This window comes from Periplaneta americana, chromosome 4 (genome assembly GCF_040183065.1).
Source record: "Periplaneta americana isolate PAMFEO1 chromosome 4, P.americana_PAMFEO1_priV1, whole genome shotgun sequence".
Lineage (NCBI taxonomy): Eukaryota > Metazoa > Arthropoda > Insecta > Blattodea > Blattidae > Periplaneta > Periplaneta americana.
The window spans coordinates 95,073,847-95,088,589 of record NC_091120.1 but is presented as its reverse complement, the minus strand read 5'-3'; the positions used below and the strand labels follow the sequence as shown (position 1 = coordinate 95,088,589).

The 14,743-nt window shown below is 37.5% G+C and overlaps 1 protein-coding gene across 4 annotated transcripts in view; it reads left to right on the top strand.

The window, feature by feature from the left end:
• Nucleotides 1-14,743, top strand: part of LOC138698063 (hypoxia-inducible factor 1-alpha-like) — a 512,524-nt gene that overhangs the window by 393,006 nt on the left and 104,775 nt on the right. The gene's annotated exons all lie outside the window — the stretch shown is intronic.

The window sequence follows — 14,743 nt, the reverse complement described above, 5'->3', positions numbered from 1 at the left end:
ACGACAGAATAATTTTTTTGCATTGGTTTCTCGTATGGAATTCTCCCCGTACACGGCACAAATGTTCCGAGCCGCCGCCTCCTCTGCCTTGCTCCTCTATCAAACTCAAACAGAAGGAAGAATATGTCGGGAGTGTTCGTTTATTTTTTTCCACTTGACACTTTATGTTCTTAGCACAAACTTTCTTCAGATCCGCAAAATTCAAGGCGTATTTATAAACACAACACTCCAAACAACACATGACAAACGATAAAGAATCTCCTAACAATGCAGTGTTGTGATGAACAAAAAATGGTATGAACTTATGCATCAACCTAAAATAAGCACTTAATAGTTTGCTGCTTAGATCTCTTGTTTGTTCTATCCAGTTGAATAATTTGAATAAATACCTACTGAAATTTTGTTAAAATTCAAAGAAACTAAATAAAATTCACCACAGTGATGCTGTAAATTTTCATTTCGTTGTATTTATCTCGTTGAATTGAATAGATACTTGCATGTAAACCAGTGATGTCAAAACGCCTGCGTGCTTTCAAGAACCTGCACATTTCCTTAAGAGCGATAATTTTATTTGTGCTTTATCTTGCTGATAAGTGAACCTTGTTGGTTTTATATTGCTTGTAATATGTGCACGTAATACAAGCGTTTTGACATTCCTGATTTAAACACATAGTACGCACACTGACTACCGAAACTTTTGTAATTAGAGACATTTATTGCACGCAGACTTTAACATCAGAAATATATTTCAGAAAACTTAGTTCAAATGTTCGGATAGCTCACACCGGTCTTTTAATGGTTTGTTGGCTTTTTTCCGTGCGCTAATAAAAGTTTTGCTGTAATAGAATTAGAGAAGTTTGACTCCGGCAATATAATTGAAATTCATTTGAAGAAGGAACTAACACAACATTGTTACTGCGTCATTCGTTGCATTGATCCTCAGATCTAGCATGCTCTTCGGAATTAAGGATTTTATTACTGTTAAATGAGCGGTCGCTTGGGAAGAATACTAATGACAGTAAAATGCGCCCATGCCATGCACAACAACTAGTAAGGACTTGGTTAGGCTCGTTGCCGTAATGTATTGTTCGTTCCATTATCTTCCTTCGTACTTTGCACACTGATCAAACTGTTGTCATTTTATTGTTTGGTATAATGTTTGTTCCATACAATGTTACTTTACTTTGTCATTATATGAAATGTATATAAAGAGAAAGTATTGTATATTGCAAACAGATCGATTTTTATATTTTAACGGAAATACGCGTGCTGAAAACTTAGGGATATGCTTAGAGTCTTAATATAAACCACGAATGTATTTTACAATTACGTGCTTTTAAATGTCGATTTCTCTAAATATAAAAATAGGCTAATATTATTACTGTATATATCGTCGTTATTCCTGCAATAACTCCTATGTGACATATTTATGGATTTTCAGATTTTTGCTCTATTAAATAACTGAAATAGTGATACAGCAAAAAATAAACTCTCTTATGCGTAATTATATTTCTTTCTTTCGAAAATGTAGAATTCACAATCTCCCATGTACGGCTGCCATAGGATGAATAAATGTGTTTTTTCTTCCTGCTGAAAAATGGTATATTTTGCACATAGGACTTATTGCAGGAACAACGACGATATGAATAACAATAATGTTATGTTGATGCAAAATCTTAAGCCGTCCAATTTCTAAATGAAATTAAACGTATCACTTTTGCTTTATAAAGAGTGTCTTTTGTTTGCAATTGAGAAAATGAAAATGTATTTTATTTTCATGCATAATGAGTTACATATGTCTATTTTATGGTTCAGGAAAATGAATTGTAAACAGTAATGTAACATAATAAAGATGTGAATTGTTGCGAAACGAGTAAAATGATAGCGGAAAAAAATGTGTCATTTTTCGTGACATTTATTTTTATTTTCATCCGTGTTGTTTATTGATCATCAACTCTCTCGGATGGTTCGTAGCAATGAAGACTTGTCATAGCTCCTCCCCAACTACGTTGTATCTTCTGCTGTATTACATTTTCTTATGCGTATTCAAATTAACATGAATTCATTTTGAAAAGCATAGATTTACCTTTTTTTTTTTGTACTTCCACAAAAGCTTTCGTGGGGTTTTACCTGATATGTTTACACTTCAAGACATAACCAGAGCAGTTGATTTATGAGTGACGTTCTGTCAAGAGAAATATAGTAGGCCTATATAGAGTATATTGACCTATTCTACAGTTTGCTTTCGCTGTAAGTTAATGCACGGTTGATGGATTAAAGGGTATGTGTCCTGCTATCTCATACGATACAGCTTTTACAAGCAGATTGGTTCCGTTGGGTTTGATGGTGTTTTATTTTCTTAATAAGCGCTCAAGTGACGGCATATAAAGAACTTGATAAATAAACTGACAAACTCCAATAAATTGGCATCACTATTTTATTCTTTGACGTTTAAAGATGAAAGAAAGTTAGGACTACATACCTTGCAGAGCAACTGCCAGCCGACTGATGGCCTCACGTCCACATACCTCAGCGAAGGTGAACAGTCATTCAACAAGTAGGGGCGTAACGTGTGAATAGCACGAAGATCTTCCCAGCTGTTATAGCTGGCTTGCGAATCCGAATTCCGCTTCTGATTGTAGGTCCCCAAATTCATCACGATTCTGAGTGGGCACCGATCCCATTCACTGGCCGAAACTTCATGTGAAAATTTCTTTTCCCGTGAAGACTGGAACTAGTGCTCATTCCATAACGATAGTCCAAGGCATGGCGCCTTAGACCACTCAATTACGGCGCGGGACACTAATGTACTGTATTAGTAAATTAAATACCGAATAAATCAATGTCCACTCTCTGTTCAGCTATGTCTAATCTAGCCGACGTGGCAGTGTGTAGTGGATGGAATCCTTGTGACTGGCTACAAGATCGTTTGTGATGAAGACTAATATCGCATTTTGAAAGGGATTTTCATTTTTAATTTTACCTCTGTAAATACAGTCAACTCCGGATATAGTGAACCTCTGCGGACTTGCATATTTCGTTCACTATATCCGAGGTTCACTAAATCCGAAGTGTCTACTGATCAGATAGAAATGACAAACGCTGTTATGGTGTGACTGCGTACTCATCATTGGAATTTCCCTGGTCATTTAATGGAAACTGGGAGGGGATTGATGGAGTTTGAAATCCACCGGAATCTTACCTTCATTTATGCTCTGGACATAATGTCCGTCCCCTTTTAATAAAAGAAGGCAATTTCATTTTCCGTTGTTTCGATGCTATCCATCATAATGGAAGTGTTTCTGAGAACAAAAGGCAACCCTTTGACGGCGTTGGATTAGAAATGACAGTATAGTGGTGAGCCTGAGAACAGAATGACAACCATTCGACGGTGGAGTGAGGCAAGGTCGTCGCGGATTGCCTGGATTTACAGTACAGGTCAATGAATAGAAATCACTAATCCTACTTTTGTCCTTTGACTAAAGGAGTAAGAAACTTAGAATGTTGTTCTCAACACATTCTTTCAATTTTATACAAGAAGGTCTGACGTCAAATAAGAATTTGTCAGGATACAACTCTTGTAACTTCAATTTTTAAGGTTCACTATAACCGAAGCGAGGGTTCAATATATATTATAATATTAATATGAATGTACTTCTTAATGTGTGCGGGTCGGGACCAACGATTTAGGTTCACTATAGCCGAATGTTCATTATAACCGGATTCACTATATCCAGATTTGGCTGTTCTGAGATATGCAATTTACCGTGCTACTTTGTCCTTACTTTGGACAGTATTATGAGCATAGAGGAAAGGTCAGACTTGCGAAAGAGCGCTGTTAAATTCGGGTTTCTGTAGTGTAAATTTTCCGTATCGCACCGATTAGGACAGGCTGTTGTAGAAGTATGCAGATGAGTAGAAACTACATCTAAGATATACGACTTCAATTGTGACATCGGTTCGTTCAGATTTTGAAACGGGTTCACTAGTGTGAAGATAGATTCGGTATACCCTTTACCATCGGGCCGTTGCTCTTAGAGACCTAGGTACTTGCCAAGTCGACTTGGAAACGAGGGGGGGGGGGGCTCCGTACTGAAACAGCTGCAAGCAACAGAGATAGTTATTTTTATATGTTATCGACTTTACTAAGTGTGGTATGGACGAAAGCCCAACCTATGGACCCCATACCACTTCTGTCTGATGAACAGTAAACAACGCGAGGAAGAACTCGGCAGTAAAATAACATTAAGAACATTATGTCGAGCAATATTATACAACTGTTATGTCGTAACCTATTTCGCGATTGCATGCCTCTCTGCCAATCACAGAGAAGAAACCATCTGCCACATGCAATAGTTGAAACTCAAGCTGGATGATCTAGTTTAAAATGACATGCTTGTTACTTTTTTCCTCAAAGAGAGGTAGCTACTGGTTTCAACTGAACTTCTAGAAAATCGACATTTGGAAGTTATTTATATATGTCGAAGGACCTCGAACTACTTGCACACAAATAAATTGATATCTCCTTCATCCACCGGAGATGCTCAAAACATAGATTTAAATAACCCTTACGAATAAGATTCAGAATAAAAATAAACTTGTTAACGTCATAAATAAGTTTCATATCAATTGTTTGCGATTACCACATTTACTAATAATTAGCATCATAATAATTGTTAACTAGGGTTAATATTCTAATAAATATTTCTGTGATATGTTATAAATAAGCTTATATGTTTTGGGTCCAACCCAGGACATATTCGCAATCAACTCGTTACTGCTGAATTTAAGTTTTTTTTTTTTTTTTTTTTCGGGCTCATACTTATTTTCCTAATGGTACAAAAAGAAATTGAAATTACTTAAAAGCCTTAACATTTTATTGAAACATTAAACCTTAAATGGTACAAGAAAAAATATTAACATTATTTGTTAAGATCAGTTAATTAATTTTCAAATGTTTAATTGAATAATACATTAATAATTGAATAGGTAGGTTATGTCCGTCAAATTGCTTGACGGACTTGTACTTTTCACTAAACATGACTTTTTTTCAGAAATGGATTGTTTTAGTAACATCATAAAATTCACAACATGAAAGTTCTGAATTAATTTTAACATTCAGCAGAAGTTTAACAGTAGATATTAGAAGTGTACCTCTTTCTGCAGACCAAATATTTCCCATAATTGAAATACTCTCTCAACTGGAGCAGATGTTCCAGGCAAAGACATAGTAAATTCAACCATTTTAAAAATATTGGTACATGAAGTATCAGTCTTTTGAAACACCGTAATAATTGCTGCTACTTCTCTTCAATAGTAACTTATCTGGTACTTTTTCAGAACTTGAACCACGACCTACCTTTTGGTTTTGAATTACCTTGCTCAACAGTGTACGTGCATCAAATAGGTCACCAATATTTATGGAATCTTTTACAATTGCACTAATAACTTGTACATTCTATTTTAAATCAGACTAGGCAATTTCAGTTTGTAAATTTATCCACGTTATCAAAACTGTTTCTCTACAACTCTAAGTATTGTATACTAGAATTATAAAAATTGTCTACGCTTGAGAAGAATTTTTGTTCCTTAACATCATTATTTTCTTTTAGAGTGCATAGCAATTCTTTGGCAGAAGGTGATATAAATTTATGGGTTTTTCTTTCCTGAAGTTGACAAATTAATTGAGGATATGTCTGAAATGCTTCTGTTTACAGAATTGTGACGGTGTCGTATATAGTTCCTGGGATAGCTCAGTCGGTAGAGCATTCGTGCGCTAAGCGAAGGGTCCCGGGATCGATAACCCGCCCCGGAACAATTTTTTCCTTGAAATTATTCAACATAATGTTTTCTAAAGAACGCAACACATTATCGAAAATAAATGGCGAAATAGCATTAACAATAATTACCTCGGTTTTGGTTCTAGCAGATGAAAACTTGGGCTATATAACTTTTTAACCAGTTTATATGTCCAGTCTGATGTGTTGAAACTGAATTTGTGTCTAGTAGTGTGGTATGAAAATGTAGCTTCTGTAGCAGCACACTCCAGATCACTGTTATTCCCATTTTTGGTTTTAAAAAAATCTCTTGCTGAAGCAGTAGCATTAATAGCACTCCTACGTTGAATGTTTCCACGTGGTCTTCAATATCAACTCTTCCTTTATGTGCAAGAGAAAATATTCCATTACAGAGTGTACATTGCACACGTTCACTGTCACTGTCACTGTCACTGTCGTTACACAGTTTCAAAAATTTGTATTCCTGCTGCAGGTTAACGTTGAATACACACTTTCTTTTGCCCATTGCCAAGGGCAAAGCCCTTGTAAATACTCGTAGTTATAATTATCGAAAACGTGTAGACGAGTTACTTCGCACGTTCGCAAGACCACCAAGACGATCACAGAAGTACAGAAACGGAACCGCTCGGACGTCGATATCTCGAAGAAAAGGTATAATCGATATGTGACTTGTACAAGATGACCAACATATAGGCCTAAAATTAAAAAAATAATCCTTGCCGGCCATAAATTCTGGTTGTGAATATTCAATACCGGTAGCTATTTTTATGTTCAGATTCTCAAACCCCCTTACATTTTACAATTCAGGACTAAAAAACCGGGACTGTCCGGGCTAATCCCGGACGTATGGTAAACCTAGTTATAAAATGTTCTGGAATCTGCCTATGAAATCAGATTGTTTATTACTCCCATTGCATGATTACCAAGATTGCCAACACGAATCTTCGCAAAATAAAGGGGTATTCCCAATTCTTGGCTACTCTGTACATGGATGAATTAAGAAAGGAACACAATAATTATAGTTTATAAAATTTTGGCCTTACGCGGAACTCATAGTTAATGGATGAACACGGGCAGAAATGTTCTATTTAAGATTGTGGTTGGATGCAATATAATGGATCATGAAATAAGCAGACATAAAAATGCTACAAATTGATTTCAGTAATTGAAGCCAAATACAATGACTGTAACATTAGGAAAGGTATCCGAACATGTTTTTAACTTTTCAGACCCCGAGTTAGAAGAGATCGATATTGCCCATTCAGCACTTTAATTCAGAACTCTCCTACGAACAAACAACACAATCTTTTATTCCGGACGTCGCAAGAGACTTCTGAGAAACTGTAGCTCTGATTACTGCTATTATTGTTATCATTATTATTTAATCATCTTGTCCGTATTATACCACATCTTAATAGGGACGTTTAATAGTTTATACACAATTAAAAGCGACATTAAGCTAAACATATGTGCAGCACAATCTGTACAAACGCTTAGAACACATTTTCTAACTCTTTTGAGTTGGAAATTGAAGTCAATATTAAATTTTGTTACCTGCAGTTTAATACATACCTGATGTTAGAAATAATATCCCATATTTTAGTATCTTTTACATGAATATTATCATAAATATCTTAAAGCCATAGTAAGATAACATGCAGCTGTTGGTATAGCTTTGGACTCGTGATCCGACGTTGCATTCGGACATGAGTTCGAATCCCGCTTGATGTTATTACCTGGTTGGGTTTTTTCTGTTATAAGAGGTTTCCTCCAGTTATAAGATGAATATCAGGTAAATCTCACTCTGAATTATCGAGCTTATCTCGCCAAAATATATCTCGTTTTAACCAAGTCCACCAATGCTGGTTAATGTCACAATTGGTACAGAGTCTTCAAATAAAAAGGACGTCATAGTCTTAGTGCTTTGTTTATTAATTGAACTTTGTTTTTTTTATGTCTACTAGAAAGCATAATATAAGTACAATTCACCTTATTTCTAATAATATATGACATTATCTACAAGTCGGCAATTTTGTTTCATTATTTTAATTGAAAGGAAGGAATATGATTGCCTTTATTCTCAGTGATTTGAGGAAGCAGTTTGAATATAAAATTGAATAGGGAATGGTTTGATGGTTTCAGTACCATCTCGAAGGATCAAACTTCATATTTCTTAATTCATCGGCATGTGAATGAGTGAACTTTATGTTTCGATTGGTCACTTATACACCGTGCTAGTCTGCCTTTCTTGTCTGTTTCATTTCATTTGGTATGAGTATATAAATAATTTTCCTCTTTAACATTATCTCGCTTGGAATTTAATCTGTTTTCGTGCGGCTCGACGGAGGTCATATTTTTTCCCTTCCTTAATTCATGTGTGTAAAAATCGTACCATGCCATGAACCCGCTAGATTTATCTCTCGAAATGAAATGTAATTGAAGTGATATTTACGCTTGTTCTGAAGCACATCAGTTTTACATGTTATATTTTCAGTCGATATGTGTTTCATACGTCCGCCGCCTTGGCTAAGTGAATAACGTATGCGCTTGCAAATCAAGCTGTCCGTGGTCTGATTCCCGGAGTGGACAGTGAATATTATTATTTATCCTCCGTTCATGGTTCTGGGTCTATGTCCTTTGTCATAACTGTACTTTCCTGTGATGTCTAAGCCAGAGGTAACAAGTTCGTACCGAAACTGTTAAGTTGTGTGAGCCTGGATTGTATATCCACCGAATGAACAGTAGTAACGCAGCTCTCACCGTCAACAAACTAGCAAAACAAACATATACAGATCTCGGATTATATCTCTGCCGTGAGTGACCGATAAATTTCAAGCGGCTTACCTTACTCGTGCGCGACAGAGCATTAAAAACATTGCGACCTTATCACTCTTCCTCCTCCTCCTCCTCCTCCCCCCCCTACCGCAAACTGACGTTGCACAGAGGCAGAGATATAATTCGAGATATGTACAGTCGTGTGATAACCAAACTTGTCTTTGTACCTTGGAATAAGAAACAAAATAGATAAATAATATTGTATAAAAAGAGATGTTTGACAGAATCTTCGTAATTTTCAACATGAAATTATTTGTCCATATATATATATATATATATATATATATATATATATATACATATATTCTTCACCTGACATAATTAGGAACATTAAATCCAGACGTTTGAGATGGGCAGGGCATGTAGCACGAATGGGCGAATACAGAAATGCATATAGAATGTTAGTTGGGAGGCCAGAGGGGAAAAGATCTTTGGGGAGGCCGAGGCGTAGATGCGAAGATAATATTAAAATGGATTTGAGGGAGGTGGGATATGATGGTAGAGACTGGATTAATCTTGCTCCGGATAGGGACCAATGGCGGGCTTATGTGAGGGCGGCAATGAACCTCCGGGTTCCTTAAAAGTCAATAAGTAAGTAATATATAAGAATAACAAACAAAATACGTAATTATATGTATCTACTCTTGTTAGAATCAATAATAATGTATATACATTTTCACTTTATCCAAAGAGATACTCTCCTGTGCTCTGAAAAAAATAATTTTACCCTGAAAATTTTCCTTCTACGTCACGAGGCGTAACTGGAGAAATTCTTAAATATGATGCATTATCCCTTACGGCTTATTGTATGAGCAAGTGTGAACAAACACAGCTTTGTCAATCTCACAGTATATTTCATATATAGTATATCACATTAAACCGAATTTTTTTAAGGAACATGTTTCATTTTTGCTTCAATGACTACTGGAACTTCTAAGGATTAGTATGTATATTTGAAGAGTAATCATTCTTCTCCATCTCGCGGCGTCAGTCATTTATATATTTCATTACTCCCCCCCCTCTCTCTCTCTCTCTCTCACTCACACACACACACACACACACAATTTCATAGCAGTATCCCTGAACTACTGCTACTGAAAAGTCTTATTTTGACACAATTATTAACATCCTCAGATTCTGTTGCTTTCATACTACTATATAAACTATAATTAAGCCGAATATTAAGTCCCCTTCCCTAATTTCTCGCACATAAAGAACAGTGCTGTTTCTATAAATACTGTACATGATATGCTGCGCTCTACAATGTCGATGTTTTTTTTTTTTAGTGGGTCATTTTACGACGCTTTATCAACTGCTGTGGTTATCTAGCGTCTGAATGATGCGAAGGTGATAATGCTGGCGAAAAGAGTCCAGAGTCCAGCGCTGAAAGTTACCCAGCAGTTACTTTACAACGGTGGACTCATTGTTGTAATCATTGTTATGTAGGCCTATTATACAACACATGTCTTATTGCTTCAAATTGTCACATTTTAAATGAAAACGAGATTTATACCTCATAGGCTTTCCTATTTTTGTAATTAAAAATATTCATACATTATTGAAATGCATCATCAAAATAATATATACTGTTATTTTAACTTAAGTCTAATATGGAAGATTCGACTTCTTTCTAATGCATGGAAACGCCTACCGGCGTAATTCATTACATCATGAGAAAGTTCCTCACTTTGTCGCTCATGTTTGCCCGAAGTTAATTGACAACGTTGAAGAAGCCTGGTTGTTTGAGTTTATTTCTGGATAGCAGGGTCCAAGCATTCAAACTTTAGAACGAGCTGTGACGACTGCTATGATCACAAGACTCACGCCAACAACAAATCCAGGCCGCCTTTCGTCTTTGTCAAGGCCGCTCTTTCAAACGGAATCTGTTCAAAATTTTCGTGAATGAGCAGGTGGGGAAATAGCATGTGGGGGAGTTCCAAGGTGGTTTTATGTGCCGTTGACATAGGTCACCTGTATTTACGTGATCTTGCATTTCAAAAGTGGAAAGAAATGTAGCCTAAACGAGGTCGACACATGAATTATTTATACATGTTCACGTAGCATTTCCCGGACATTAGATTTTCGACTAATGATATGCCTGTTAATGTTAATACACAGATTGAACGTCCAGGTCGAGTATAGTGTAGTAATTTCCCCCTTTCATTTAGTCATGCCATTGTTCCGTCTCCGATTCCCTAGTGCAGTAGGTACTTGGTACATTCACACTATATTTCAACTGTATTTCTCATACAATTGAACACACATTATTTTATCCAATAATATATGATCTTCCTAGGTGGTTAAGTAGTTACCATACTTTCCATTGCATCCGAGGATCGCATGTTTAAATTCACCCTAGAACATTAAAATACCTAAAATGGCTTTCTTCGGAAGGAATGTAAAATTTTGGGTCCCTGTCCTCTGATAAATGGCTCCACGGAAAATTTGCCGATCATTTCTCGCATACGTGAAAATTTTTTAGATAACGAAATGGCCATATATCAGTGGTCTAGATGCGCATGGATTTGTTCTTATCTTCACCTGTAATCCATACGATGCTATATATTTATGTGCTCTCATTTTACGAGGAAACTTCGCATCATTTCGCCGCCGCCGACTTCCTGTTCTCCCAATCGCAGCTTGGGAAGCCAGTTCTACAAAACATCCCAGTAGTTAGTTGTTTCTGAGAATTGTACCGGAACGTGTGTGTGAGACTGTTCCTTATGTATTAATTAATCGATTGGAAAATTAAGTATATGGTTGAACAGCCAATTTATTTGGTGGAATGTATTTTTAATAATAATAATTTAAGTTCGTGAACTTATTTTATCCTGTAGTTGCTAAATGTCTTGATTTGCCGGTAGCTGAGAGGATAAAAAGAAAGGAGGGAGTACTTCAAGCCAAATATGCTTGAAATCGGTGCGATGGATTTGACGTCAAATTATACCTTTTACGCCCCATAATCCACGGCGAAATATCGCCTATTGCCAAATATTAAATTGCTACTATAGGTTTTGGTCATACGTAAACGGATTAGAATGGATCTGGAGGTAACAGGACTACTAGCAGATTATTATTTCAATGTATGTTTCACTATATAGGTAAAGGTAAAGGTATCCCCGTAACATGCCATGAAGGCACTTGGGGGGCATGGAGGTAGAGCCCCATGCTTTCCATGACCTCGGCACTAGAATGAGGTGGTGTGGTCGGCACCACGCTCTGGCCGCCTTTTACCCCCGAGAAACACCCGGTACTCAATTTTATAGGAGGCTGAGTGAACCTCGGGGCCGTTCTGGAAGTTTGGCAACGAGAAAAAATCGTGTCACCACCTGGGATCGAACCCCGGACCTTCCAGTCCGCAGCCAGCTTCACTATGCATTTATTAAAAGTGTTATGGTTGTGACATGGACTGAACACTTCATTTCTACATTCTTTCTCTTATCAAGAAGGATGTTGGCATTCCTTCATATGTTAAAGCATAGGGGGACATATCAACGGACGTATTCTATAGTTGAGCGGAACAAAATATTAGCTTATTTATAAAAAAAACTCCTGCTGAACGTGACTACACCTTTGAAATATTCACAACAACACGAAACAATTTGTAATCGTAATAATATGAACAAGACAGCTGATAAACACACCGGAAAAAGAGATGAACTATGAGTAATTTGACGGCCATACTAATACACCTTTTTGGTTCCACAGTTTCAAGCTTATGGCCCGGGTTTAGCCTGTAGTAACGGAACACTCTTCCCTCCAGTGCAAGCAAGACATGCAGGAAAGTGTACGCCGGGGTTCCGCTGTTAGTTTCTTTGTAAAATGAGAGCACTGTGAGTATATATTATATCCTTTTCGAGAAACATTTCATAGAGTGTTTTGGGAAAGCCATTGGTTTAATTCCCAATATGCTCAGTCAATTTAAGAGAGCAGTGTATTATGATGATACAATATGCTTGAAAGAATTTTAGTTTTGCCCTTTAAATGTGCAGAAATTTGATTCGAACAAATGTAACATTTTGAAATTCCTTTTCAGAACGAAAAGTTACATTTGTTCGGATAAAATTTCTGCACAAATGTAACTTTTCGTTCTGAAAAAGAATTTTGAAAAGTTACATTGGTTCAAATCAAATCTCTGCACATTTAAAGGACAATACAAATTCTTTCAACATTTATTAACATAATACACTGCTCCCTTAAATTGACTGACCATATTGGGCAGTAGGCCTACATCAGGGCTTTCACAAAACACGCTATGAAATATTTTATATAAAACAGTGTCTCTTCTTGGTAAATCCTGAGTAAAAAATGACATTGCATTACATACTAAAGTGATTTTAAATATCGAGCACGGTGTTATAATGGTTATCATTCCCACTTTTCATTCGGGAGGTCCGGAGTTCGATCCCAGGGGCAGGCTATCTTGACATGGGTTTTTCGTGGTTTCCCAAGTCCCTCTAAACGAATGCTCGGATAGTACTAATTTCAAGGACCACGACCCGACTCCTTCCCAGTCATTATCCCTTCATCATCACTTCTCATCTGTCATCTGATCATCTCTCTGCAACAGGCGTGCCACCTGTTCGACAGAGTAGCGCACTCGGCAAAATGTGTCCGGTGGGTACGCTGGCTAAATCACTGCAGTGTGGATAGAATGCCGGGCGGAAGAAAAAAAACTTTCAACTCTTTTTATACCTGGTGTTCCAGATTAGCAGATTCAAAATGATACCTGTGATAAGAGTAGTGCAACATGAGTATTTTGATATAAAGAATCAATAGTTGAAAATACCATTTTAAGGTATTGGTTAAACGCCAACTTCTGATATAGCACTCGAAGGGTATGCAAGCCTGCTAGCGTTGCGCTGTGCTTATAAGCCAGGAGACCCGGGTTCAAATACCTGTCGATCTACCCTGACTTTATAATTGTTGGGCAAGTCCGTGGTCCAGGTAGCATAGGAATTTTCTCCGGGTACTCCACTTCCCATGTGACATACGATACCTGTGGCCTACGCTTCCGGCACTAGCGACATCTATGAGCCACGCTCGTAAAGTCGGGGCCAATAACTGCAAGTTAAGAGTCTTGCCATTACACATAAAAAAGACGTTTTCTTGTGAAGTATTGCGCGACAGTAGATCTGCCAGATATGTGTTTATTGTGCGACGCATTATGAAACAGTGCCCGCTTAGCTAAAAGAATGTACACAGAACTGTATCCCATAGGATCAGAAATGGAAGACATTTTTTTCGTAATACATACGCGCTTACGAGAAACTGGGTCGTTCAAGCCACAAAGAGATGGCGGGAGTGCTAGAAGAAATTATTCGTACAGCGGACTTTGAGGATATAGTGCTGGATTATGTGACAGGGATTACGAGCACCCTTAAAATTGTCCACGACATGAATGCTTCTACGAAAAGTGTGTGGCGGGTACTGCGGGAGCAGCAGTTACACCTGCAACACCGACTAAGGCTGCAAGCACTGGGGTCCAGCGATTTCGCATGAAGAGTTATTATCTGCCAAATCGGTACAGACTTTTCATGGATGAGGCCTGTTTCACGCGAGACGATATTTTAAACACTCGCAGTGGCCGGATATTGGTATTAAGTGAGGAAAATCCACACGTGACTTTCATCTCCGAACATCAGATAAGTTTATCCGTCAATACACGAGTTGACATCGTCCAAGATCACTTGACAAGACCCTATTTCCCTTTTTCCCATTTGAATGGACCAACTGACTTGCGGCTTCTGGATTATACGCTGCCAGATCTATTGGAACGTACCTTGTGTTGTGTTCAACTTTACAGGGAGTTATACCTGAAAATCTTGATTTGCGTACCTTGTGTTGCCCGCTGCAACACAACGGGGCGCCTGCTCACTTCGCTGTCACCTGAATATCACTTCTCTCAATGTTGGATTGAACGAGGTGGTCACATCCCTTGACCACCGCGATCACCAGATTTCACTCCTCTGGATTTTTTCGTTTTGGGACATCTTAGTGGAAAATTACGAGAAATTGGTTCCCAGAATCCTAGCTCACCGCCGTATGACAGATACTGGGGATATTAGAATGCGGCAGAATTTCTTGAGTCGTTGTACTGCATGTGTCGA